The sequence below is a fragment of the Cervus canadensis genome, chromosome 18 (assembly GCF_019320065.1).
Source record: "Cervus canadensis isolate Bull #8, Minnesota chromosome 18, ASM1932006v1, whole genome shotgun sequence".
Taxonomy (NCBI): Eukaryota; Metazoa; Chordata; class Mammalia; order Artiodactyla; family Cervidae; genus Cervus; species Cervus canadensis.
Genome location: NC_057403.1, coordinates 52,545,600 through 52,572,338, shown reverse-complemented (window position 1 = coordinate 52,572,338; position 26,739 = coordinate 52,545,600). Strand labels below are relative to the sequence as shown.

General features: G+C 52.5%; 1 long non-coding RNA gene across 1 annotated transcript in view; it reads right to left on the bottom strand.

The window, feature by feature from the left end:
• LOC122421361 overlaps positions 1-26,739 on the bottom strand; it is a 139,341-nt gene that overhangs the window by 13,024 nt on the left and 99,578 nt on the right. Inside the window, exon 5 of the long non-coding RNA XR_006263476.1 lies at positions 26,378-26,420. This is a non-coding gene — a long non-coding RNA (uncharacterized LOC122421361). The remainder of the gene's footprint in view (positions 1-26,377; positions 26,421-26,739) is intronic.

Below are 26,739 nucleotides of genomic sequence, written 5' to 3'. Positions count from 1 at the left end.
ACCAGGTGGCCGAGGGGTGGGCTGCTCTGTGTTGCTGGCTCCGGTGGGAGAAGGCTCTGGGCCGGAGCTGTGAGTGCCTTCTGTGTTCCCATGGCCTCTGAGAGCAGATAGACACTTTCTAAGAGGCTGACAATTCCGTGGCAGCCAACCAAGAGTCCCGAGGCGGAGGAGAAGCTAAGTTTCATGGTTTGTTTATGCTGCTTCTCAAGTTGACCAGGAAGACATTGTCGGGTGTCACTCAGCCCCCGGCCCTCCACCCTGCCTGGACCCTGTGTGGCGGCCCCCTGCTTCCAGCCTGGATATGGGACAAAGGAAATTCCCTGGGAGCAGAGTTATAAACAAAAGCATATCTCAGGACAGACTAAGTCAGGAACCCTCAAAACTGTGGCCAGTGCAGCCCTTCACAATCTACCCCAGTGGATCCTCCCCCAGCCACACATTAGAACCCCTTTGGGGACTTTTGAAAAAACACTGATATTTATTTGGGAGTCCCACCCCCACATATTGTAAGTTAAGTGATCTGGGGTGGGACTGCATTACCTATATTTCTCAAGGCTCCCCCAAAGACTTGATAAGCAGAATGGAGACCATGGCCTCTTTATAACTTTCCACCTCCTCCCCTTGGCCCCTCCATGCCCACCGCACCCCCCTTTTCCAGCCACATTGGTGTTCTCACCACCCCTCCCCACCTGACCATCTCACTCATGAGGACGCACATCCAGTCAGATAACAGATGTGAGTGTGGATTGAATGTGGCCTGGATTTCAGAGCCTGACACACCTTCATTCAGATCCTGACCCTAGCATTCAATGATTGCCTGATTTGGGGCAAACTTCTGCATGCTTTCAACCTGTTTCCTTATCTGTATGCTGTTGTGAGGAGTGTGGGTGATCTGTATAAGTCATGATGGACTAAATATGAAGAATGCACTCTCAATAAATCATGGTTTTAAAAATACCCTTGATTATTATTGTTACTAAATTGTTGGCCCTTAAGATGGAATCTAACCACTCGGACGGCTCTGTGAGTCCTCACTGTACTTCTACAAAGAGTCTTTGAACACTGCCAGCTTGTTGCTTCTTTAAAAATATTTATATGTGAACTCTATCCTTGATCATCTTTAAGGATACCAAATCTTTATTTTTAGAAGTTGGTTTGAATGTTAGAATAGCCAAAAATCTTTCAGAATCAGTTCTGAAAGAACTGAATCAGTGATTCACTGATTTAACAAGCATGGGTTACATTCCAAGTGAAGAAACAAAACCAATTTCACAATTGGATTCAGCAATACCTGGGTGGATCTGAGTCTCAGATGTCAAGGACTAATCTAATGTTGATGGCGCCTTTGCAGACTAGGGATGTGCACCTATTGGTTTGTTTATTTAACAAGTGTCTCCCAATTTTTTGCAGAAGAAGGATGGGGAAGAGAGGGAAAGAGAGAGGGAGGAGGTGGGGATAGACACATACATAACAGAAAAAAACGTGATCTTATAAGGAACACATAGGACAATCAAAGGCATTATGAGAAGACTAATGACAATTAGCCTTAGGAGGCAAAATGTGTTAAGAGCCACTGTTTAGGACAGCAACCCTCAGTTAAATAAGCAAAGCTTTGAGCAGAGACTAGAAGTGATATCTGACAACTGGTCCTCTCAGGTAAACCAAATAGGGAATCATCAGTGGGTGGACAGACTTAAGTTAGGACACAAACATGTAGATAGAGCTGGTCGTCCCAGAGCCAATGTTAACCACCAGCATCTAACAGTCATAGGTCATAAGACCATTTTATATATATTTCCTGGACTTTCTGCCTCAAGCCATGGGTCTCCTTCAAAGTCAGAGCATTAACCTTGCCGTCAGATGAGCCTGTGATGAGTCTGACCCATCACAGTCTGGCTGTGTGGTCTGGGGCAAGACCCTTGAGCTCAGCATGTGACTTAATGGGAGAATCCCTGGCTTCAGTCCCAGCTCCCCATCCAGCATTCTTTTTTTTACACAGTAACTGCCCCTCTGTTTCTGCCTGTAGTCTGGTCTCTGCCCCATTTCAAACAACTGCTAACTATGTTTGCATAAAGGCCAAGCAAGTGGGCCAGTTGTCCAGCTGTCATCTTAACTCAGCCAGGCATGGCAGCCATTCTAACTCTGTGTTCTTGGGTCATTGTGATTGTCCTGCTAAGCAGGGCCTGTGCCGCTCCCCCAAGCCGGGGGAGGAAGAGACATGGCTCCATGGACAGCATTAGCCACAACATCAAAGTCGGGAGGCCCTCTCAAGTCCAGTTGTGTGACCTTGAATGAGCCACGTAACCTCTCTGAGTATCAATTTATCCTTAACTATACGGATGTGACAGTGTCTGCCCCAACCAGGGAACAGGTGCCTCTGAGGGTCAGATGACACCTGCTGTTCTCCGATGTCAGTGCTAGAACAGTGTACTCTTCTGCTTGTCAGATGGTAAGGAGAAGGGATGGGCCCCTTGAGGCAGAAAACATGTCCTGTCCATCTTCACATCCCCATTCATTTGGGAGGCCTGGGTCCAGAGTCTCTCCTGTTTCTTAACTTTCCTAAACCTCTTCTATTTTCATCAGAAAAGAGGGACAATAATGGTTCTAGGAGAATTAACCAAATCTGTATGTATTATACTAGTATGGCACTCAGAGGTGTCAAGTATTCAGTGTACATTAATGGAGTCATCATCATCACCACCATTATAACCATCATAATCACCATCATCATTATCCTTATCATCACCACTATCATCACCATCATCATCACCATTATCACTACCATCATCACAGTCAGCATCACCACTATCAGCATCATCTTCACTATCACCACCATCACCATGATCATCATCGTTATCAACATCACCATCATCACCACCATCATCACCATCATCATTACCATCATCACCATCATTACCATCATCATCACCACCATCATCACCACCATCATCACCATCATCACCACCATCATCATTACACCATCATCATCTCCATTATCATCACCATCATCTTCACTATCACCACCATCACCATGATCATCACCGTTATCAACATCACCACCATCATCACCATCATCACCACCATCATCACCACCATCATTACCATCATCATCATCTCCATTATCATCACCATCATCTTCACTATCACCACCATCACCATCATCGCCACCATCACCTTCTCTAACTTCCACTATATATTTTCCATGTGCCAAGAACTGAACTAAGAGATTTTGTAAATTAACCCACTTAGCCTCCCAACCCATTGTGGGTACTATGATCATTATTCCCTTTGTTCAGTGGAGCAAACTGGGGCAGAGAGAGAGTGAGTAACACTTGAGGCTGATCCAGGCAGGAAGTGGCAAAGGCAAGATTTGAACCAAGCATCTAGCCCCAGAGTATGTTAAGAGAGCATTCCAAACTCTCTTAACTAGGTTGAAAAGCTATTTAAAGCTAGTTGAAAACATGCTGTTAAATGCAGTTAGGCATAAAAACTTTACTTATATGCCTGAATAAAATTAGAAGATTTCACACTTAATTTAGCACATTGGACCATTATGTTGGATAATCCAAATCAGCTATTCTATTTGATCTTGCTTGAAATTGGTTGATGCTGTTATTACTATGACTAAAAATGAAGAGGAAACACTTTCTGTGTTGTCTTGTAGCCAGATCAGCTGACAGTTTTCGAATACCTATAATTATTAACTGGAAAATTAGTCTTAATCTCTACAAAAGAAAGTTTCCAAGTTAGATCTTTATCAGCAAGCACATTGTGGATACGGAGATAAACAGCCCGGTTCACCCCAAATGCCTTTTGTGTTGTTTGCTTTTTAAGAACACTCATGATTTCCTTTGAAGTTGGGCATATTTTGTGGCTGGCACTCTCGGTATTCTGTTTTTCCTTTCCCCGGGTCAGCATTGCTTCCATGGGAGAGGACATGGGATTCAGAGCCACCGGGACATCTGGGGCCATGCCCTACCTACAAGGAGACTGGTTTCTTTAGGCCTTGAGACCAGGCTCCTAGTGAAGATTCCAGAACAGTGACCACAATGTTGACTCATCTGCGGCCAGGTGCTTCCCCAATAGGGTCTCCATCCTAAAGCCTTAAGTCAGAAATGGTCTGGGGAGAGGTGTCTTTTGCTCTCCTGTTGGGGGGTGGCAACCAGAAACGACAATGGTAGTGACATAGAATAGAAAGGATCTCTCCATCTTGCAATATTAAAAAATTATGAGTGGAACGCTTTTTACACAGAACTTGAAAATACTGTGAGAAGACACTTCAGGTCTTGGAGTTTCAGATGGGATTGTGATTATTAATGAGAACACAGTCTCACAGGCCTTTGGGGGAGTGGGCACAGGAATCAGCCCATGAGTGGGGCATGTTTCTCCAAAGGTGACATTCATCTAAGAAGGTGGAGAAACACTGCTGTGGAGACCAAGTCAGAGAGTTAGCAGAGAAGAAGAAAAACAGTTACTTTGCATTTATTCAATAAGTTATGTATTTCTGCAAAGTATACAAACATCACACCATGATGATGTGATCCCTCACCTGGAGTCAGACATCCTAGAGTGTAAAGTCAAGTGGGCTTTAGAAAACAACACTAAGAACAAAGCTAGTGAAAGTCGTGGAGCTATTTCAAATCCTGAAAGATGATGCTATTAAAGTGCTGCACTCAATAGGCCAGCAAATTTGGAAAACTCAGCAGTAGCCACAGGACTAGAAAAGGTCAGCTTTCATTCCAATCCCAAAGAAGGGCAATGCCAAAGAATGTTCAAACTACTGCACAATTGCACTCATTTTACATGCTAGCAAGGTAATGCTCAAAATCATTCACAGTAGGCTTCAAGAGTACGTGAACCAAGAACTTCCAGATATACAAGCCAGATTTAGAAAAGGCAGAGGAACCAGAGAACAAATTGCCAACATCTGCTAGATCATAGAAAAACCAAGAGAATTCCAAAAGAACATCTGCCTCATTGACTATGCTAAAGCCTTTGACTATGTGGATCACAACAAACTATGGAAAATTCTTAAAGAGATCGAGATCTGAACATGAAAGTTTCCAAAGGCTCTGTGACCACGTGGGTGTGTAGGATAATATCCCTGTTCCTAAGGGCCAGTGTTGTGGCACTCAGGGGCAAAAAGGGACACAGCCGCCACAAGTTATTTTCAAAGAGTTCAGCAAAAATAAGTGAGTAACGATCATGATGTTAACTGTAAGAAAAGCAGTGAAACAGCAAATATGCTAAAAATTGACAGGGGGTAACGGGCATATGGAAGTTCATTGTAATAGCTGGCAATTTTTCTATGGCTAGCCCCAACGATTTTTTCAAAATAAAGCCTTCAGTAGAAATAAACAGAAGAGGAAACACAAGGCTGAGTGAGCCACACAAAGCTCTCTCATGGTCCACTTTTCATCATGGGCCCCCAGAGAGAAACCACCCCCCCCAAGAAATAAAACACCCACTTTGACGAGGGGCTCAGGTCATTCAAGGCTGCAGAGGGCCAGCCACACCATGGGAGGAACAAGGTCCCTGCCCTTATGGGGTTTGTGTCCTGGATGCATTCAGGTAACAACCTGCATAAAATGACAGACTGTGCTAATGTTGGGAAGAAAGCAAAGTGGCAACCACATGACAAGATGCTGTGGCTGAGCACGACCCCGGAGGGGGTGCCAGCTTTGGACAGGGAAGTCGGGGAGATGGGGAGAAGCCCAGCCCTGAGGGCACTTGGGAAGGGCATTCCAGGCAGCAGGATGGACAATGGGTGTGAGATGGTCCCGAGGTGGTGGTCAGTGCGACATGGGAGGAAGCCACGACCCACACACCCGGGCCAGTGAGCAGGATGAGGCCTGGGGGCCACAGGGACTGTATTCTAAAAGTGATTGGGGACCACTGAAGTGTGCGACGTGCCCGACCCTGACTCTCTCTCTTTCCACGGTGGTTTTGGGAGCCCGTGGCTGATGATCAGAGTAGGAACAGGATGCCTAATATCTCATTGCCATGTCAACACCGTGCTCGGCACTCTGCATCTCTCCATCTCATCAACTTAATCCTCACATGGGCCCAATGAAGAAGGTGGGACTATTATCCTCATTTTACAGATGAGAAAACTGAGACATCAAAGCAAAAAGGGCCCCTGCAGAGACTAGCTCTGTTCTGAGTTGAACTGTGTCCCCTGGAAAGGTACATTCATGTCCTGACCCCCAGAAGCTGTGAGCATGACTTTATCTGGAAATTGGACCAATGGCTGGTGTCCTGAAAAATGGGGCCATCTGGACACAGGCTCACAGGGAAGATGCACACGTGAAGCAGAGGCAGAGAGAGACTGGAGCGATACAGGCACGAGCCAAGGACTCTGCAGGTGCCGGCTCACAGGAAGGTGGGGAGGGGGTCCACCTCTGGACCCTCAGAGGGGGTGCAGCCTGCCGACACGTTGACCCTGGGCTTCTGGCCTCCAGACTGAGAGGCTAAACCTCTGCTGTGTGAAGCCAGAGGTGTGGGGCACTTACTTAGGGTGGCAACCTTACACCAGCCCGTAGGAAGGGTTAGACTCTGCATGGATGCACAGCAGACAGGAGGCTGGTGGCACTGAGGGGCGCCTGACCTCATTTCGGAAGTGACTGCACATTATCTGTGAGGCTTCCCAGTGCTCGTCATCCCCCCCAGCCCCCAGGGTGTCAGACGGAAGTCCTCTGGACCCTCCTGTCCCCAGTGAGGAGGAACAGAAGCCCTGCAGCCACCAGGCCCTCCCTTCCTTCCCCTCCTTGGAGGCACAACTGCACAAATTCCAAGCTGGGGGCCACGTCTGAGTTCCCCCAGCCGGACCTGTTCTGATAGACAGCCAGCCATGGCGGGGCCGCCTTGCAGGGCCTGCGTCTGCGGGCCGGGGGGCGGGCAGCACCAGCCTCCCAGGGGTGAGGGCCGCAGCCCCGCCCCTGTGCCGGAACTGATCAGCACTTCAGCGGTCCAAATTTTGTCCTGAAACCTGACGACCCACCGAGGCGGCCAGAGGCCAGGAGAACTCCCAGCCTCATGAAACACGCCTGGGAGAAACAAAGGAAACTCTCTGTGAAGGCCCGGTGCTTCCCTGGAGGAAGGGGCGAGGGGACAGAGGAGGAGGATGGCCTCTGACGCTGCATGGGAGACCGCGGACCAACGCCTTCCGCGAGGTTCCCGTCCCCTGCTGGAGGACCCCGCTTCCAGAACCTGGCACTTCCAGTGGGGTGCACGTCTCTGTAAACAGACCCGTGGACCCTCGAACTTCTCTGCTTGACCAGCCAGTCCCGTGGGACCCTGAGCTTCATGGTTTCCACTAGGGAGTAAATGAGCCCTTTGATTTCCCTCACGAGGTGTGCCAGGAGGAGATATTTCAGTCCGACATCCAAGCCAGGGGATGGCCTGCTTTTTGTATAACAGTAGTGGCTGTTTAGAGAACGGAGCGGTAGTTCAACTTTCAAGTCTCAGCCAGAAATTACACATAAACAAACTGTCGTGACGGCACCAATGAGTCCCAGATGCAGCCAGGTAGAGGGTGGGGGTTCCTCCAGGCCGCCCGGGAACAGGGGACGGTGGACCAAGCCATGGAGCAAGCAGTGGGCGCTCTGTCAACACAGGCCTGTGAGTGGACCTCGGAGTCTCGGGATCTGAACCCAGGCCAGAGCCCCGCTCTGGCGGGTGCATGGGGTAGTGGAGAGCCTCTGCAGCAAGTATGGAAGCCATGTTGATCATGGACTAAGCAGCAGACTAAAAGCGCTGTGGTCTGAGGTCTGTGGCCATCACTGGTGTGAGGGACGCGTCCATCCTGGGTTCCAAGTCAGATGGAGACACAGAGAGCAATGCTGGTTACAACTGGAGGACAGGATAATGCGAACCCGGCAGAAGGACGTGTCTCTTGCCCTCTCTGCCCAGCATCAGCCTAAAGAGTGGTTGTAACAACTGTCAGCATCGGCGGCGTGGCCCACGTGCCAGGTGCTAACCAACCTGCATGCAGCTTTCTAGTTACTTCTCCCAGCATCTCACCAGGTGGCCCTGCTCTTGTTCCCGTTCTACTTCTGTGCTAGCTGAGGTGGAGTGAGGCTCAGTAACTGGCAGAGTCCCACAGAGGGAAGCAGAGGGACAGGTAGCAGGCCGCCCAGTGGCCTGACTCTCGGGCGGCTTGTCCTCTGTGCTGAACGCTGGTCTCTCTTAGTGGCCCTGTGCTTCCAATAACCAGTCTGCTCAGTGATTTCACTAACCATCGCAAAGTTATGCATTGATCCGCTGGAGTATTTACTGAGTAGCTATACTATCTGTCAGGTCTTCCCTGGTGGCTCAGTGGTTAAGAACCTGCCTGCCAATGCAGAGGACACGGGTTCGATGCCTGGTCCAGAAAGACCCCATGTGCAGTGGGGCAGCTAAGCCCATGAGCCACCTGAGCCCGTGAGCCACAACAAGAGAAGCCCCTGCAGTGAGAAGCCCGCCGACTGCAAGGAAGAGCAGCCCCTGCCCCCAACAACTAGAGGAAGCCCACAGAAGGAAGACCCGGCGCAGCCAAAAATAAATAGATTTTTAAAAATGAATCTTAGCACGCTAAGAAAAAAACAGAAGAGGATGGGGGTTCAGAGGGCTAGGGGAGGGCAGGCCTGTGGATCTATCACGTGCCTGCTCTTTGCCTGAAGGTGAGGATTAACATGTGAACAGTGTGAGGGTCATGCAGACAAGAAGTCACGGCTCTGCATGGGACCAGCATGGCACCCACAATCATGGGAGGAGAGCTGTATTGGAGGTGAGAACGGGGATGTGGCAGCAGGGGGGTGTCCAGGTCGGCTCCCAGGCAGTCTCGGGGTCTCAGAGTGGGGCAGCCCTGGGGGTGGGGGGGATGCAGCACAGAGATCACACCTGGTACATCCCCTCCAGGCAAACAGCTCCTGCTGCCATCACCACGTCTCTGCCGTCTCCAGAGCTCACCCTGGGCCAGCCCCTGCTCAAGGCCTCACGGGCTTAGCTCCTTGGACCGTCAGGATACCTCCAAGATGAAGCAACAGAGGCTCAGAGAGGTCCAAACCCCTGCCTCGGGTCCCACGGGGAGTAAACGCCTGATGTCAGGTTCCTGCCCCATCCAATCCCCTGTTCTGAGACACTCCTAAAGGAGGAAACTACTGCTTTTTGGCTGTCTGCTATAGACCTAGCGTAGCTCTGTACACAGGTCAGATGCTCACAAAATATGTGACAAGTAACTGGATGGGTCAGTGCGTTTTACAGTTGCATGTTCTGTGCTTGTGTCCCATACCCATTTTCTCTCTGTGTGTTTTCTCTGCCCTGTGTCTCCCCCTCCTCCATCTACATGCTGGGAGACTGAGACGTTTGGAGACTGAGACGTTTAGAGACACGCACACCCAGGCGGCAGATGTATGGCCCGCTCAACTTCTGCTGAAGGACAGGCTGCCTTTCCTCCAGCCACGTCCCTCGTCCTGCCTGACACGAGGGTGTTTGCAGCAACATGGCACCTGGGCTTCCTTCTTCTCCAGCCCCAAGCCACCCGCCCTCGGGATGCAAGCAGCTGGATCACCTGCAGGCCCAAAGCCTTGGCTGGGCGGACAGTCAGGTCTCTTGCCAACCCCAGGCCAGGTGGCCTCACCTTGCAATCCTTAGAGGCCGCAGGAAGACACCCAAACTCAATCCATTTAGCGACACATTGCAAGTCCCTTCAGACTGGGAAGGCGTGGAAAGGTGTGACCTTCACCAGAGGCTCTGAGGCCTGAGGCTTCACCTGCCCCGCGGGGCAGGCAGTCCTCCAGGCTGAGCCGGCTCTGAGTCCAGGGTGTCAGGGGGCTATCTGACGCTTCTCCAGACCCCTCACATGGGAGGAGGTGCTCTCCATTCCCCAGTTTTCCAGAGACTCTGGCACCCTGCCTTCCATCCTGCCCAGAACTGCCCGAGCCAGCATCTTCATCTCTACAACCCGGGCCTTCTCAGCTGCACACAGAGCCCCATTGACTTCAAAGCTGGAGCAGAGAGGACGCAGGGCCCACTGACGCGGAGGCTGCCCGGGTGTGAGGCCAGCACTTGCAGCCCTACCCTAATGACAGGGCCAAGCATCTATCCCAGCTGGAGCTGGGGGAGTTGGAGAGGAGGGGACCCCTTGAAAATGAAAACCCGGTCGGGCTACCCTCCTGTGAAGGCGGGCTCCCAAAGTGCAGGGGAGCCCTGAGCGGGGCCTCTTGGGTTCAGGAATTGTCTTCAGAGCCGGGATGCCCTGAGGGCTGAGGGGTAGCGGGACCACCCAGGCCCTTCGAAGTCCAAGGAAACTGGGAGGACACCGCAGGCCCCTGTGAGGACGAGCCCCTCTGCAGCAGCTGCCGCTGCGGCTTCTCTCTCTGTCTTTCCGTGAACCACTTCCCGGGTAGGACCTAGCCATAGTGTCTCTCACTTACTCACACAGTCAGCAAACGTGCCAAGGCCTCCTCAGGGGCCAGTCCCGAGTCCACCCACAAGACAGAGGACAAGACACGATTTACAATTTGATGGAGGACACGGACCGGCAAACCAACACTCACGACGTAAGGACGGCACGTACTAACGGCCCCAGGAACACGCCCGCGTTTAAACAGCTCCCAGACGATCCAAAGTGAAGGCAGGTGTGAGATCCCCGACCCTGGGGAAGCATACTCCCGCGCTGACTCCCCAGCAAACGTCATCCCTGCAAATGCAGAACGGGGCTGTGACCCGCACAGAAGACGTCACCCCTCTTCTGACCCTCATCTCCACGTTAAGTCCCCACACTTGGGATGGCTTTATTGAGACATGCTTCTAGAACCTGAATCTACCTTCCGCCCTTGCACCCAGCACTATGGTCATGGCCATGCCTCTGCTAGTTCTCCAATCCCCACCCCACCCCCGCCCCCCACGGCGCTGAGGGGCAGATGCGCTGACATCACCACTCTGGCCGGGCCGTGGCTCAGCGTGCCCCACCAGGTCCATCTTGACTCACCACAGAGCAGATCCTTGTGAGCGCCCACTTTGAATTAAATGGTGACTTCACACCACCTGAAGAGTGTGAGGTCTTTCCATGTAAATTCAACTGAGGTTTCCAAAGGAAGCCCGATGGGGTTCTTAAGCTGGATCTTGGCTGACACCCCGAGCCTCACACACCCCCTCACCCCTCACCAGCCTGAGCTCACTGCCACCTACGCTGCTTAATGTCAGCACCAGGCTTCCTCCTCCTGCACAGAAAACTGCCAGCATCACTTAGGACTCCTTCCTCAGCCTCCCCCTGCCTTTCCAAACCAGCACAGTTCAGCAAACACACGCAGCCCCTAGACGGCTTCCTTTCAGTCCTACAGCATATGTACTTAACATCCATCTCCACATGCCCTTTCTCTCGGCAGACCGGCTAATCTCCTCCTTCACAGAGAAGATCCCAGGGCATTAACCTGCCCACTTAACCACCTCTTCTCCCTCCCTCCCTCCCTCTCGCCTCCTTCCTTCCCTTTTCCTTCTCTTTATTCCTCTTTCTCCCTTTATTCTCAGCACAAGAAGCCAGATGTTTCCCCAGAATAAGGGTTCGATTTTGGATGACTGTGGCCCTTGCAGGCTCCTCTGAGCACTCAGTGCTGGCTCACAGTGGGCTGCAGGCAAGGCCTGGGGACTGGAGGTGAAATACCAGATGGTTCTGAGTCCAAGGCTGGGATTTGTGTGAGCAAGGGTTCTTCCCCATCAGCCACCTGTAACTCATAGGGTCTGTGTGGGGGTTTCCTGGTCTGGCTATTTATTATACAACCACCCAGCACACTCCAGTCTCAGGGATGGAACTGGAATTTTGCCGCATCGAGGGCCCTACTATTTACTGTGGTGCTGACTGCTGTTTTGTCAGAGTCAGTGCTGGGCCGTAAGTCCTTTACATCCTTCAGCAAGAAGTCTTCCAGGATTAGTGTCATTAGCCCCACTCGACAGATAGAGACTGGACACCAGAGAGGGCTCCCCAGAGAGCCTGCCCCCAACGCTCTTGCATTGCCAACCGAGACCAGAAAGGCGAGGTGACTTGTTCTGAGTCCTGGGTGCCAGAAGACCTGGAAGCCCTCGAGTCAGTCCTTCTTCCATCATTTTGCATCGGTTTCAACCTCCCCACACAGGGAGGGAGGCAGGGGACGTGAAACTCCAAACTCTGGGGTATGGAGGAGGGACTCGGTACCGGAAGGACCAAGCACTGGTAGGGCTCCCGCGGTGGCTTTGCCAGCCCTACCGCGACACGAGCATCAGACAGACCTGCAACCCCGAGCTGGGTCAGCAGAGCCCAGGCACAAACCACAATGCCTGACTGCCGCTCAGGAGTCCTTTCTTCATTTCTTGTACCCTCGCAACCCACCTCTTCTAGCCTTTCAAGGATGCGTAAAGGATAAAATGAGAGACCCTGACACAGGATCACAGGTTCAAATGCCTACAGCAGCCAGGCATGTGCTTTAAATGACCAGATTTGGGGCTGAGCCCAAGTCGCCAGGGGGCGGTGGGGTTGGGGCACGTGGACAAGCACAGCTTCGTCCACAGGGGACGCAGAGTCCCCCAAACCCAGGCAATCACTGCCACACCCAACTAGAGCTGGGTTTTCCAAATCATCAAGAAAAGCCAGAGAGTTAGGTTTTCAAATAAGATATTCTGTTTTTAAGCATTTATGAAGGAGTTTTAAAAGATTTAAATATGTCTACTAACTGATTCAGCCCTCAAGCTACTACTTACACCCTCTGCTTCAGAATATAAAAATCCCTCGGCGGGGGTGTCACTGTGCCCCTGAGCCGTGTGCCAGGCCCACGAGGCCTGCTCTGTCGTGGCCAAGAACAGCAGGAGGAGCCTCTGGCCGAAATGACAACCAACATCAACTGCTCGAAATGAGGCATGTCTGTGCAACCTGCCGCCCGCCTTCACGTCCGCGCTCTGCAGGGCTATTCGCAGCTGGGCTTCAAAGCGTGATGAGGACAGCAGGCAGAGGCCTGCACAGTGTCGCCGTTCCCATCCTGTCATTAACGAGAGTCGGTTTACACGAGCGCCGAGTGCTGATAAGGGCGTCTGAGGCCCATCACGGTAACTGCTCCATAGAGCAGACAATTTATTGGACAGCCCAGTCCAGCCCATTAGTCATGGACTATTAGAAGATGTTTCAGATGTTGTTTTCAAACTATCTTCTGAACCCCGTCAGACATGAACTTCACGCAGGTAATATCAGAGCAAGTGGGACCTGAGGGTCGCCTGGCAGCCACTGCAACCATCTCCATCAACACCTGCATGGGTTTTTCGAGGCTTGGTGCCTGGGGTCTGGAGACCTGTGGGTGCGTTCAGGACAATGTCTAACCAGCTACGGGAGCGAGAGGAATTCCAGAGCACCTCCAGGCTTCAGCACGTTTCTCTGTAGTCAGGCGCATCGCACCGGCGACTGTGACAGCGAGGCTGAGATGACCTGCATCCGGGTGTGCTTGGGACCCTCCTGGTCTCGTCACTGAAAGGCCCACGTCTCGGGAATCCTCGTGGTCCCAGGCACACCCAGTGCTCAGCCACCTCATTTGCAGCTCTGACTTTTAAACTCCCACCAGACCAGGGAACATGAGGGCCCCTCTCATTGTCACAGCTCAGCAGCAAACACACCTCAGGAGCAGCCTGGTCCTAACAGGTTGATGATGCTGGGTATGGGGCCGGTATTTTGTCTTCTAACTTGTCCTTCGGTGACATAGTCAACAGAACGCATATTTCTGGGCTCAAATCCCAGCGCCACCACCAACTAGTTCTGTGGCCCTGGGCAAGGGCTGAGCCCCCCACCTTGAGCCTGTTTCCCCTCTGTGATATGGGGGTGGCACCGCCCACCCTAGGGTTGGAGGAGGGGTCTGGGGAAGGGCTGCAGGAGCTAAGTGGCCTAGGAACTGTTGGGGAGCTGCAAGGACCCATGGCCAGGACAAACACGGGGGGCTCAGACCCCTCCTCAATACCCGCTCAGGCACTGCAGGCACCCACCCACCCCCCCACACACCCACACACACAAATCAAGCTCAACTGGGCCCCAGTCCTGTCTGAGAGGTGGGTGCCATCACAGGGCCTTGCCCTCCTTGCTTCTGTCTGTCCCTCCACCCCCTCCCCAGCCAGAGGGAGCAGGTGGTAGGCGGTGGCAGGGAAGCAACTTCTTGGTGAGCCCAGAACCCCAGCTACCAGCCTCCCCCCATGCAGGTCAGCCCCAGGCTCGGGCTCCACTGGCAGCGTCCCCAGACCCAGACGGGCAGGGCGGGCCGCAGGTGAGCCCGCGGGGTCATCCCCACGACTGAGTGGTTTCTTACGACACCCCTGCAAGCCCCTCCCTGTAACATCAGAGCGAGCCTTTGTGCAGAAGGAAAAACAAAACCAGGGGCTTGATTCGGCCCTGGGTATGCACACAGGTTGAGATTTTCTAAATGACAGCACCTGTTAATTGTCTGGTTAGGTATGACCTATTAAACATTTACCGCCCATTTCCTGTACACGTCTGGTGAGGCCGGCAGGAAATTTAGAACAAATTAAACAGCAGCTGCGATCCCTCATGCTTTAATGATCCCTCCACGACTCTGTGCGGTATTGTAAAATATTAGGGGCAGGTCTATTAGGGACAGGAGGGTTTCATCAAGGAAGCCTCCACCTCCTCATCCTCCTGCCAGCCAGGCCCCATAAAGTTAAATTGGCCAGGGCGCATCTCCGCCCCACCCCCCGGGCCCCCCCCCCCAACCGCCGAACATTTCAGGGGAGGCTTTTTCATCTGCACGCCCCACTCGCCCGCCTCTCGGTCCCCCACCCCCTCCCAACTGTTCCCACACGGTTTCACATGTGGTCCGAGAGGGGCACTTCCTGCCGTTATAAAAAGCAAAACCAAGACCCCAGCAAAACAGGCTGTGCACAGAACACCCAAGTTGACAGTGTGAGAGAGAAGGCCTAATCCATTCCATATGACAAACAGCAGTGGCCCGCAGGGGAGGCCCAGCCCTGCGGAGAATTCACAACAGCCCCTCCTCCGCCCCTGCCTGCCTTCCCAACCCCAGTCCCCCACTCCCTCCTCAAGTGGACCCTTCAAAACAGGAGAAAAATATTCGTCGGAGCACGCCCCTAACTTTAAACTGATCGTGTTTGGGTTTAATAGCCTACTATGCATTGTTCTTTCTTCACTTTGAAAATAAACTTTAGGAAGCATTAATGCAAATACAATATAAACACGCTCATTCCTAAATTTTCGCATCTCCCCAGTGTGTTTGGGCTTGCGCCTTAAGATCAAGGCTTAGCCTGATGTAAGAACCAGATGGATCTTTAAAGTGGAAGCTTTGCAGCTCTCACCATGTAAATAGACAGCTGTCCGGAGGATGTAAGGGGTGAAAGTGTCCCCAAGAATACGGGCATTAGTAACCACTTCCATTGTCCTTCTGGGAACAGCGGAACGGAAAGCGTCTGTCCAAGTCCTCTCTGGTTGTTCTGCTGAAAAAGGACACACACTGCCTCGGTTGTGGGAGAAGGTGTCATTAAGAGGTTTGGTTTTTAAGCCTTAATTAAAGGAACAGGTTTCTGTGGCAGCCATTCTTTTCTCAATGCCTTCACATTTCTATAGACAACCTCTGATGCTGGGTGGTGGACAGACTTGCTCAGTCCCACCACCAGCAGCTCGCCCAGGGCACCAAGCCTTAACCTGCTTATCAGCAGCCAAATAGAACATTTCTACTTCCTGTTTCCTACTTCCTGCTTCCTGCCCCTCAGTTCCAAAAATGATTCTCCTTCAGAGGCGGTAAAAATGGAAAGGATGAGATGAAAGGGTCTGTCAAAAGATTTACGCCGGCCCATAAAAGTCTCCTCAGTGTTCCGTAGACTAAACTGTCAGTCCTGCTTTCACGGAAACTTTTATTGAGTAGTCAATCTGAATTTTGTCTATAATTCCATTAAAACCTACAAGGCCGTCTGTGGTTTGGTTGTTCTGGATGACTTGACAAATTAGTCTAGTAAATTTTGGGTGTCTTAAGTACTAAATTAGGTCATTTGTTTAATGAGCCAATCCACTGCCCAGAGTTTGACCCCGGCCCACGAGGGGGAGTTCACGTGGAGTTCCAAGGCGGGAGCGCAGGTCCCTCATTTGTCTTCTGCTTCTAGAGAAAGTGCTCCCAAGTCAGGGCTGGACAAGGAATTCCAACGATTAGTGAAGAAAACTCCTTTGCTCTGGCCCTTCTCCCTCCCACCCTCCTCCCCCAGGATTGCTGTCACTGCTGCCGTCACCACCTGCATCATCTCACCTGGCCCTCCCAATGACCCCACAATGGAGAGCTGGTGCCATCGCTGTCTCCTTTTTCAAATGAGAAAGGAAATCTTGGAAATGCTAATTTCCCCAAGGGCACATTCAATCTCTCACCCTCCATCATCCCTTGAGTCTTTCAATAAGCATTAAGCATCCACGAGGTGGGGCTTCCCCAGTGGCTCAGCAATGAAGAACCCACCTGCAATCCAGGAGTTGCAGGAGATGCAGTTTCGACCCCTGGGCTGGGAAGATCCCCTGGAGAAGGGCATGGGCAACCCACTCCAGTATTTTTGTGGAGCATCCCATGGACAGAGGAGCCTGGTGGGCTATAGTCCTTGGGGTCGCAAAGAGTTAGACACGACTGAAGTGACAGCGCACACACACACACACACATCTACCAGGTGACAGGCCTGGGGTTCCAGAACTGATTGATGGTCATGGCTTTCAAGAGTTTCATCATTTGGTTGAATAGTCATGCATATCAATAAATGTAATATAATTCTAGAACTTATGGTTACCAGAGGAGAAGGATGGTGGGTATGGGTAGTTTGGGAGTTTGGTGCTGACATGTACACACTGTTATATTTAAAATGGATAACCAACAAGGACCTGCTGTATAGCATGGGAAACTCTGCTCAATGTTACGCGGCAGCCTGGGTAGGAGGGGAGTTCGGGGGAGAATGGATGCATGTACACTTATGGCTGAGTCCCTTTGCTGTGTCCACCTGAAACTATGACAACATTGTCAATCAGCTATATTCCAATATAAAATAAAAAGTTTAAAAATCAAATAAATAAATGCAATATAATTCTATAGTTTCCATAATTCAGGTGGACCGAAGGTGCACATGGGACACAAACAGATAAGCCACTGCCTTTGTCTCTAAGACATTTCCTGAATTATGCACGTGGATTCCAGCCTCTTCAGTGACATCCACCCACCAGCATGGCATCCACTCATGAGTTCACATGTGTGAACTTGTCACCTTCCGGCCACAAGGAGCTCCCTTGGCTGGTTCTGTGTGTATACAGTATGAAGATACTAGTGTCCACAGTCATGATTCAGAACATCCAAGCCCCAACTGCTGCGTCAGCTGGCCACCGTGCCTTACTGGGTAAGAGGACTGCATCGCTGAGACATTTTAATACAACCGAGAGCTCCTTCAGGGCACAATTGGGACATTTTCATTCATGACCAACAATGCTAAACACAGAACACAGGATGTAGCAGGTTCTCACTAAATGTGGATTTGAAAAGCTTTGATTTAACCGAGTTCTCTCAACATTAATTATCAATGTGAGTTCTATGCAGTAACTCTGACAACCAAACCATTTGAATTTGTGGAGTCATTTTTTCTTGTAGTCCAAACAGGATGACATGAGCTTGCTGTAGAGTTCTCCAGTGATGACCATCTTCCCTCAAGAATCAACCTTAGGTTTAGACACACACAGAACTTTCATTTAGAAAGACAATGGAGGCCACCTTCTGTTTTTATTTTCTCCAGTATTCTCCCACACTTGACAGCTTTCCATTTCTTGTCTGCCTTGCTCTGAGCAGTTAAGGACTGGCCATCCTGGGTCTGCCGAGTAATCAACCCACCACTCACACTTCTCTGTGGCAATATTTTATTATTTTGCAAAGGGCTCTTGAGATAGCTAACTGGGAAGAGGGGCTTCGGGGGCGGGGGCAGTGGCATGCTCAGGACCCTTACTAAGGGTTGTCACATGTGTGTGACAACTGCAGTGTGACTGTCAAAGTGACAGCACCCAGTGGCTGCCTTCACTAACCCTCATCCCAGGACAGGTGGGAGTTCCCGCTTCTGCCCTCTGCCTAAATATACACGGACAGGGTCAGAGGCCAAACTGGAGGTTTAGGTGTTTAGGAGAAACAAGAACCAATGAATAATTGCCTCTCATCCTTAGATCACAGGTGGTAACAATGCCAATGATATTGTTGGTTTAAACTTTTTGCATTTGGTGCAAGTATATAAAAGTTCAAATCAGACACACACACATAAAGAGATATTCACGTGTGTATGCATACACATGGACATGCACCTTGAAAACAACACATATAGGAGAGACAACCCTCAACCAGGGTCTGAAAGAGACTCTGAAGTTGTCTAACTCTGGCTTCGATGTCACCATTCTGCCCCAGGTCCGTCTCTACAGAGGCATTTCTTCTTTGCACTCCCTGGAGAGAACTGTCGCCCAAACCAGGCTGTAAGTGGGCTGAGGACAAGGCCTGTGCTTTTTCCTGAATTTTAACTCAGGTGTCAAAAATATACAGTGAAGTGTGCAACAGCTGAATGAATTTTTAAGTAGGTAAACCCTCGTGTAGCTACCATCCAGATCAAGATACAGAGTATTTTCACAGCAGAAGTCTTTCCCGTGCTGCGTCCCCACCAACATCTTCAAAGGCGCCCCATTCACCATGGAGACCATCAGCGCTGCCTGATCTGCAGGCTCAGAGGAGCAGGGCCCCACACGGTGTACTCTTGTGAACTTCCTTCCCTGGTTGTTGGCTTGTGAGATCGCTCACGTGTGTGCAGACTTCTGTTCTTTCCTACTGCTGTGGAATCATTTCTGTGGATGTGGTTTAGTTTATTAATCTGTTCTGCAACTGAAACACATTTGGTTTTTTCTCACTCGCGGTTCTTCTGAATAAAGCTGCTGTGAGCATTCTTGTCCTGCATGTGTCTTTGGTGGGTGCACAGATTCATTTCTCCTGGGAGTATGCGTTAGGTCATAGAATAAGCGGATGCTTAGTTTTAAAGGTACTGCCGCCTGGTTTTCCAAGGTATCTGAAGACAAGGCATCCATAGCTGGTTTTAACCCTTTAGTCTCTTGGGATTAAAGCCACATCTTCTTTCTTTTCAAAAGCTCCTTGATGCCTATTTGTGAACATTTGCTGAACATCCCAGGTGACCTCCATATGAGCCCCCCTCTCTCTGCCAGCTGCCCCCTGAAATGAGCAGAACACAATGCTCTGGGAATGTGGCTCCTTCCACAGCGGGGTGATATTTCAGATGCTCTGCTTCCCCCCAAACTCTGCCTCTGTAGAGGGCAGCAGCCACCATGTCCTCTGCCCTCCAAGGTGGTCTTGGGAGAAAACACAGTGATATCTGTACGGCAAGCAGAACAGTAAGTGCCCCATGCAAGCCAGTGATGATGTCGGCGTTGGCATGAAAACACCAGTAAAGCAGGTATTGCCAGCTTGATCGCTTTCTGGTGTGGCAAGTGCTCCGTAATGCTTACTACCCACCCCCTGAATTCTGGGCTCCATGTCGCTGCCCAGAGTCTCTTATTCTCACCCAGCTCCGTGGATGCCGAGAGTTAGTGAGAACACTGCTCCTGCCCACCGCTGGGAGGGGCCCCCGTGGGCCCCGCACTCCTCTCCAAGGGCTTCGGTGGTCCCCGCAAAGCCCAGGAGGAGCCCTGGCACAGACCAGGCCCAGAGCCCCTCACCCCACCCCGATGCTGCCGGCTCAAATCTCAAGCCTGATTCTGAGGGCCGCGTTGAGTGCACAGAGGAGGATGTTTCCCTTGCAGGCCTCTGCCCTGCTTCTCGGTTTCGGCAGGGGAAGGCCCCTCGCCATCACCTCTTCCCACCCCCTGAACAAAAGCACCGTTCTCCACGCTGCACTCTGCCCCTGCGCAGGGGGGGCCTGGCTTCCTTTGCCACGAAGCCTGTCAGGTTTCCATTAGGCCAGGGAAACACCACAGGAAATGAGTCAAAGAAAGGAAGGCTGTGATTTTTTTTTTTTAATTTCAAATACCAGATTTGTTGTTTTTTTTTTTTTTAATGACGGTGTCCCGGCCGTGCCAGGTCGAGGAGGAATGTGGAAAATGTGCAGCTCGAAGTGTCTGAAGGGCAGCTGGATCCTTCAATTGTTTCTAATAAAAACCCATGGGAAGCTCTCCGAGGCCCCTGGGAAGACAGTGCACCCGCTGGAGGCCTTGGGCGCTGGGGGCCTGGGCAAGGTTTGGGCTTCTCCAACCTCCGTCTCCTGGCCGGGCCACGAGGTGCCATGTGATGGGCCAGTCACCCTCCCTGCATCTGAAGGGCTGTTGTGACTACTAACAGGCACTGACTTTTGCGAGCCTGTTTGCTCTTTTTGCAGAGAGTGCAGAATACACAGGTCGTCCAGGCCCCTCCACGCACAGCTGCCATCAGAACCGCCTGCGAGCGGAGGCCGTGTGAGCGGGGCTGGGCCACGGGTGCTGCGTCCCTCGCTGGCCCTGCCTTCCTGCCCTGGGCTGTGGTGCCCCGGGTGGGTAACAGGACTTTCCCGACTCCATCGCTTTCTCAGCACAGCACGCATTGCTCGTCACACCTGCCCTGTGCCAGCCAGTATCACTGCCACCCACGAGGTGACTTAGCGCCTGTCTGCGGAGGCGGGCGCTCTTATCAGCCCCATGTTACAGATGAGCAAACTGAGGCAGAGAACTTAGACAACATGCCCTAGACATCACAGCCATGATGTGACTATATCCATCTACCACACCAGAGAAACAGGACCAGAGGGAGACAGATAAGAAGACACAGCTCAAGAACTGGTGCAGCGATGGGTTGGGCTGGCCGGACAAGTCCAGAAGCCCAGGGATGACCCCTAGGAAAGGCAGCTGGGAGCTGGAATCATACAGGATGTATCCTTTCCAGATGGGCTCCTGCCTTTTAGCAGTGTGCTAAGTGCTGTTCCATGCCTCAGCCCTGACAGCCCCTCCATGTCATTTTAGGCCTGGACAGCTCATTTCTGTTCAGTGCCAAGTAATATTCCATCATCTGGATATGCCACTGTTTTACCCACTCGCCTACATGAGGGCATCTTGGCTGCTTCCAAGTTTTTTGGCGATTATGAAGAAAGCTCCTGCCAACATCTATGCGCAGGTTTTTGTGTGAACACAAGTTTTCGATCCTTTGGAGAAATACCGAGGAGCATGATTGCTGGATCACGTGATAAGAGTATACTCAGCCTTGGAAGGAACTGCCAGGCTGTCCTCCGAACATCTGCACCATTTGCCTCCCCACCGTTATTACTGTTAGTAATACCTCCTTCCAGGAAGGGCACGGCATGGGGTGGGTATACAGGTGGCACCCACACAGGTGAGCTATGATCATCCCTGCCCTACACAGGGGCCCCTCTGTGGGAGTCTGTCCACACATCATTCCTGCCTGAGGGTGGGGGCTGGGGGGAGAAGTCAACCCCACCCCGATTTCTGCTCTCTCTGGCTGCACAGGCTGGCTGAGACGTTCCTGGGGGTAGATGGCGCTCTATGCCTCTGGGCAGCTGCCCCAGCAGACCCCCTTGCGACTGCAGCCCAGGTCACGGCCAGTTCAGTGATTTAAGCAGCTTCAGGCATCCATGTCCTGCCGGCCTCCCGACGGGGGCGGGAGTTGGGGGCGGGGGCGGGCAGGAGGAGGCACCGAGGAAGAAATCATGCTGCTCTGGCCTGGGCGAGTGTTTCTTATTTTTCATTTGCAAATGAAAACAATCGGGCCATCCGAGGCCAGCAGGCAGGGCCACCTCTGGGCTGCTCGGTGGGCTGGCCCCTCCTGTGCTGTACACCGTGACCCCGGTATAAGCAGGCCCCTGGGGCCCAGGACACAGGGGCACCTGCCAATCCCAGGGTTCGGGCAGCCAGGCCCACAGGAGGCCTGCTCTTTAGGGTCCAGGGGAGGCCTGCCCTTGAGGGCCCAGGAGGTACTTCCCAGGTGGGGACAGACCTACAGAAGAGCAGCAGTGATGGTGGTCCTCGCCACCATCGGGGCAAATGTGTATTGAGTGCTTACGGCATGCTTTGCCTGGCCTCCGAGCTGCCCTGAGACCCAGGTGCTGTTACAGACACAGAACCTGAGGCTGGGAGGGGTCCTGTGACCTGCCTGGGATCACGGGCTGTGAAGGCCGGTTCAGACCTAGGTTTCTTTGACAGAAGGGCTCACAACACACTGGAGTCCATGAACATCTGTTGAGTGCCTACTGCATACAGTACATTTATGCACCTTCTCGCATTTAGACTTAAAACCTTGTAAGGCAGATGTCATTAACCCGATGTAAGGAGGCGGCAAATGAAGCCGGGGCGCTTGAATTGTTGTTTAGTTGCTCAGTTGTGTCCAACTCTTTTGCAACCCCATGGACTGTAGCCCACCAGGCTCTTCTAACGATGGGATTCTCCAGGCAAGAATACTGGAGTGGGTTGCCATTTCTTCCTCCAGGGGATCTTCCTGACCCAGGGATCGAACCTGTGTGTCCTGCATTGACCGGCGGATTCTTTATGGCTGAGTCACCTGGAAAGTGGGGCACTTGAATAAGACCTGGTTATTAGCAGCCAGAACTGTTTCTACCTGGGAATGTGCATTTGGCACCAGTCGAGCTCCTGCTCCAGGACCCCCCAGCCCCATCTTCATTTCACTGGTGAGTTAGTGACTTAGCGGCCTCATCAGCAGGCCAGCCCAGGCCCAGGCACAGAGAGCCCAGAATATTAGAGTGGACAGAGACCAGTTCCGCTGGCGGGATCCTCCTCAGTGGGAAGTGAGCTTTGAGGGGGGCTGCCCTTTGCACCCCGTCATGAGAAGCCCTTTTCGACCTCCTCTGCTGAACATCAAACACCTGTCAGCTGCCCAGTCCCAGAGCCAGGAGCCAGGTACCAGCTGAGGAAGAGTGAGCAGCACTGGAAGAATCCATCCTCGTCCTCGGTCTGGACAGAACCAGTGGGACGTGCTGGGCAAGGAAGACGCTCAGCACATTGCGAGCTTCCAGCTGGGGGTTCCGTTTCTCGTGAACATGGCTTAACTTTTAACCAGGTCATTAAAAGCGCTGGCCCAGTGTCTTGGGCCCGGACTGCCTCCCACCTCGGTGGATGGCAATTTGCCCGTGTCCCTGGGAGGTGCTGAGCTCCTTTTTAAAGAGGTTCCAAACGGTCCCCTCATCGCATCTTTCTTTCCTGAGACTTGGGCAATTTGGGTGTCACGGGGGCCTTTGTAGAGACGTCAATGGATTACTTCACGGGAAGAACACCCCTGCCCCCCTCCTTTACACCCCAACGTGGCTTCTGCTGTGGAGATGAAAGAGCCAGGGAGGCAGGTTGGAAAACAGATAATTCACGGGACTGTCAGAGCGCGATTTGAATTTCATTCACACCAGGCCCGGGGAGGGGTGGGGGCGCGGATCCTGCCCGCCCGGGGGTTCTCGCTCCAGGGGGAAGCGGGCTGAGCTCTCAAGTGCTGAAGTGATAATCCAGCCCGCGGGGCCTGGACAAAGCTGGACGTTTTGTCCTCACTGTCAGAAGGCCGCAAGCTCAGGAGCAGATGGAGTGGTGTCGGCAGTCGTAAAACGCCTCCGCCCCGACCGGGGACAGGCAGGTTAACAGGAGGGATTGGCGCCATGCGCGTCATAAAAGCCCTGCAGGCCTGTCATGTTCCGATAAATCTTGACTGTGTAACGGAATAGCGCTGCAGTTCCCAGCCTTGGGTTTCACAGGTGAGCCGTGGGCTGATGGATGGTTTGGGAGCCAGTGGGGGAAGGGGGCAGAGGGAGCCTTACCCGCCCACCCCTTCTCGGCTCCCCAGCGCCAGGCAGGAAATCCAGCCCGCGAGGGGCCAGGGCAACGTTTGTTCTCCCCCTCCACGCTGGAATGCTGGAAGGCAACCAGCTCCATCCTCATCCCCTGGCCTTCATGCTGGTATCACACTGTAGGAGCTTAATAAGTGCTGTTGTCTTTTCTCAGCTCAGCTCCTGGACTTGTCTACCCACTAGAGAGGGGCTGCTGGGGTGGTGGTGGGGGGGGGCTGCTGCTCCACACACACAAGCTCTGCTCGCCCTGCCCTGCACCCTGCTCCCAGGGAGGGCGCACTTTTTCAGAATCCATCTGCCCAGAGGGGGCATCTTGGAACCATCTGTCCATTTATATTTTGCACAAAGGTACTATCGTGCTGGCAGGTTCTCTAACACATTTCAGTGTTGTTAAAGTATTAGTCACTCAGTTGTGTCCGACTCTTTGCAACCCCATGGGCTGTCACCCAGCAGGCTCCTCTGTCCATGGGATTCTCCAGATAAGAATACTGGAGTGGGTAGCCATTCCCTTCTCCAGGGGATCTTCCCAACTCAGGGACCAAACCCAGGTCTCCTCCATTGCTGGCAGATTCTTTACCATCTGAGCCACCAGGGAAGCCCTAACACATTTAACCAGGTGTTAAATGTCTGCTCTAAACACTTTCAAATGAAGGACAAAGCTCTGGAGTTCTGAGCTCCCTAAGCCCGGGAGGTGACACAGCTGAGTGGGGCAGGGCAGGGGGGAGAAAAGGCACCCTTGGCCTGGAGTCAGGGGCAAGAGGGAGTGTTGTAGGGACATGCCCACCAAGGGCACACACTCCAGTGGTTGCCAGGAGGGACTCAGCTCATTGAGAAGGAAGACAAATCTGGACTTCTCCTGATTTCTAAGTATCAAAAGTCATTGGAGTGGATGAAGACTGGTAGGATTTACTGAGAGGAGCAGGCAGGCCTCTCTGCCCTGACAGCTCTGCAGCAGGACCTAAGAGCACAGAGAAGCATGTTCTGTAACTGAAGGGCTCACAGGAAACCCCTTCCCCTCTGAGCCCCGGGCCCCCCATTTCCGGTCCTGCCTCCAGGCTGCCTGCCTGCTTTCCTGCCCTCCTCCCACCCCAACCCGGTCCTCCTGGGCTTCACACTGAGTTCCCTGCAGTTAGCAGAGGGACTCTGTTCTCTGACCTCAGCCATTTCCCCTCGCATGGACCCCAACTCCCACTTAACCTCAAGTTTCAGCTCAAACATATGGTGTGTGCCTGTGGTCTGCCTGCCTCCTCACTGCCCACGGGCCCATGTCACCCCTGTCCTTCCCACCCGCACTGGGCCTTAGGCTCCCTGAGGGCCTCTGCCCCTTCCATCACTTATCTCAGGGTCCCATCTGCCAGGACACTAGTGCCAGCCAGAATGCCAGCAAGAGTGGCCCCCAGGGCTCAGACACACACCCCACCTGGGCTAGCCAAGCACACCAAGGGGCTTTGGAAAGAGTAATGACTCAGAACCAGGACCCAGGGGGCGCATGAGGGTGGCAGCTGGGGTCCAGTCCACGGCTATCTATTAACTGGATGGAAATGGGGAGCAACTTGAGGGTCATAGGTCTCAGGAAGGAGAGGCCTGGGGTGAAGGGTAGAGGTATGATTTTAAGTGACGAAACTGTCCTGAAATTTACTGGGGGAGGCTGCACACATCTGCAAATATTTGAAAAACCACTGAATCTCACTCTTCTCCTGGGGGGCGGGGGGGATGGAGTTATGAAAAAAAAGAAAAACCACTGAATTATACACTTCACACGGGTGACTTGTAACGCCATGAATTATACCCCCATGAAGCTGTTTTTTAAAAAAAAAAAGTCTTGAAAACAGAAACCCATGACCTGTCAGGATGGATGGCAGAGGAGGGCAGGACAGCCAGGCGCCCTGCTCGCTGACGGGGACCTGTCCTCTCACCTCCCTGGACCCCCGTTTCCTCATGCAGGAAGGGTGATGAGCTGTACGCTCCTTAGAGCATGCTGAGACAATCAAAACATGAGGGGATGGAGGGAAGTACTTGACACAGAACCCTGGGGAATTCTCAAGACTGAATAAGAAAACCAACAAGAAGAGAGTGACTGTGGTTGTCCCGGCATGCATCTGGACCAGCTGCCCCGAGCATCAGCGCTTGTTCCTGCGCCGATCGAGCGTGCTGAGCCATTCCGTCAGCACCTGGCTCCTGGGGAGGGTGGGCTTCCTTCCTGGAGGGGTGGTGATGGGGGAGCCGAGGGCACAGCCACTGCGCTTCCGTCGAGGCAACTCTGGGCTCTCTCCCAGAGATAAGCGCCGCCTGCCCGGCAGCGTCCTAATCGGCAGGACTTGGGGCTCGCAGGCCGCTGCTCCTGGCTGTCAGGAGGACTGAGGGCCGGGGGATGATTAATGAAAGAGAAGGAAATGTAATAATGCGTGGCCGGCCCGCCAGCAGCATAAATCTCTCTGGGGACTGCAGAAAGGATGGATTCCTCCCTCACTGGGCCTTGAGAAAGGGCATCCTCCAGGTTCACTGGAGTCTGAGAAACCACCGCGGACGTTAAATCAAAGCTTACCTGCACTTGAGCCACACAGGAACCTGCTGGCTCAAACGTGGGCCTGAAACAAGAGGAAAAGGGCCCTGGGTTAGTGACATGCTGGGCGAGAGGCCTGGCTGCAGTCTGTGATGGGTAAAGACCAGCCAGCGTGGGCTTGGACTTGGGCTTGGGTTGGAATCCAGCTCTGAGACATTGGGTGAGGCCCTCAATTTCTCTGCTTCAGTTGCTTTATCTGGACACCCCCAACCCCATCCCCAGAATGGTATTCTTGTGGGGATTGCCTGGGCCACCTGGACAAAGCACTTTGGGGGGAGCCCGGCTGCTACAAATGTATGTGGCCATGCATTTGACCAGCAGCATCTCAGATGGGGCCACTGTAT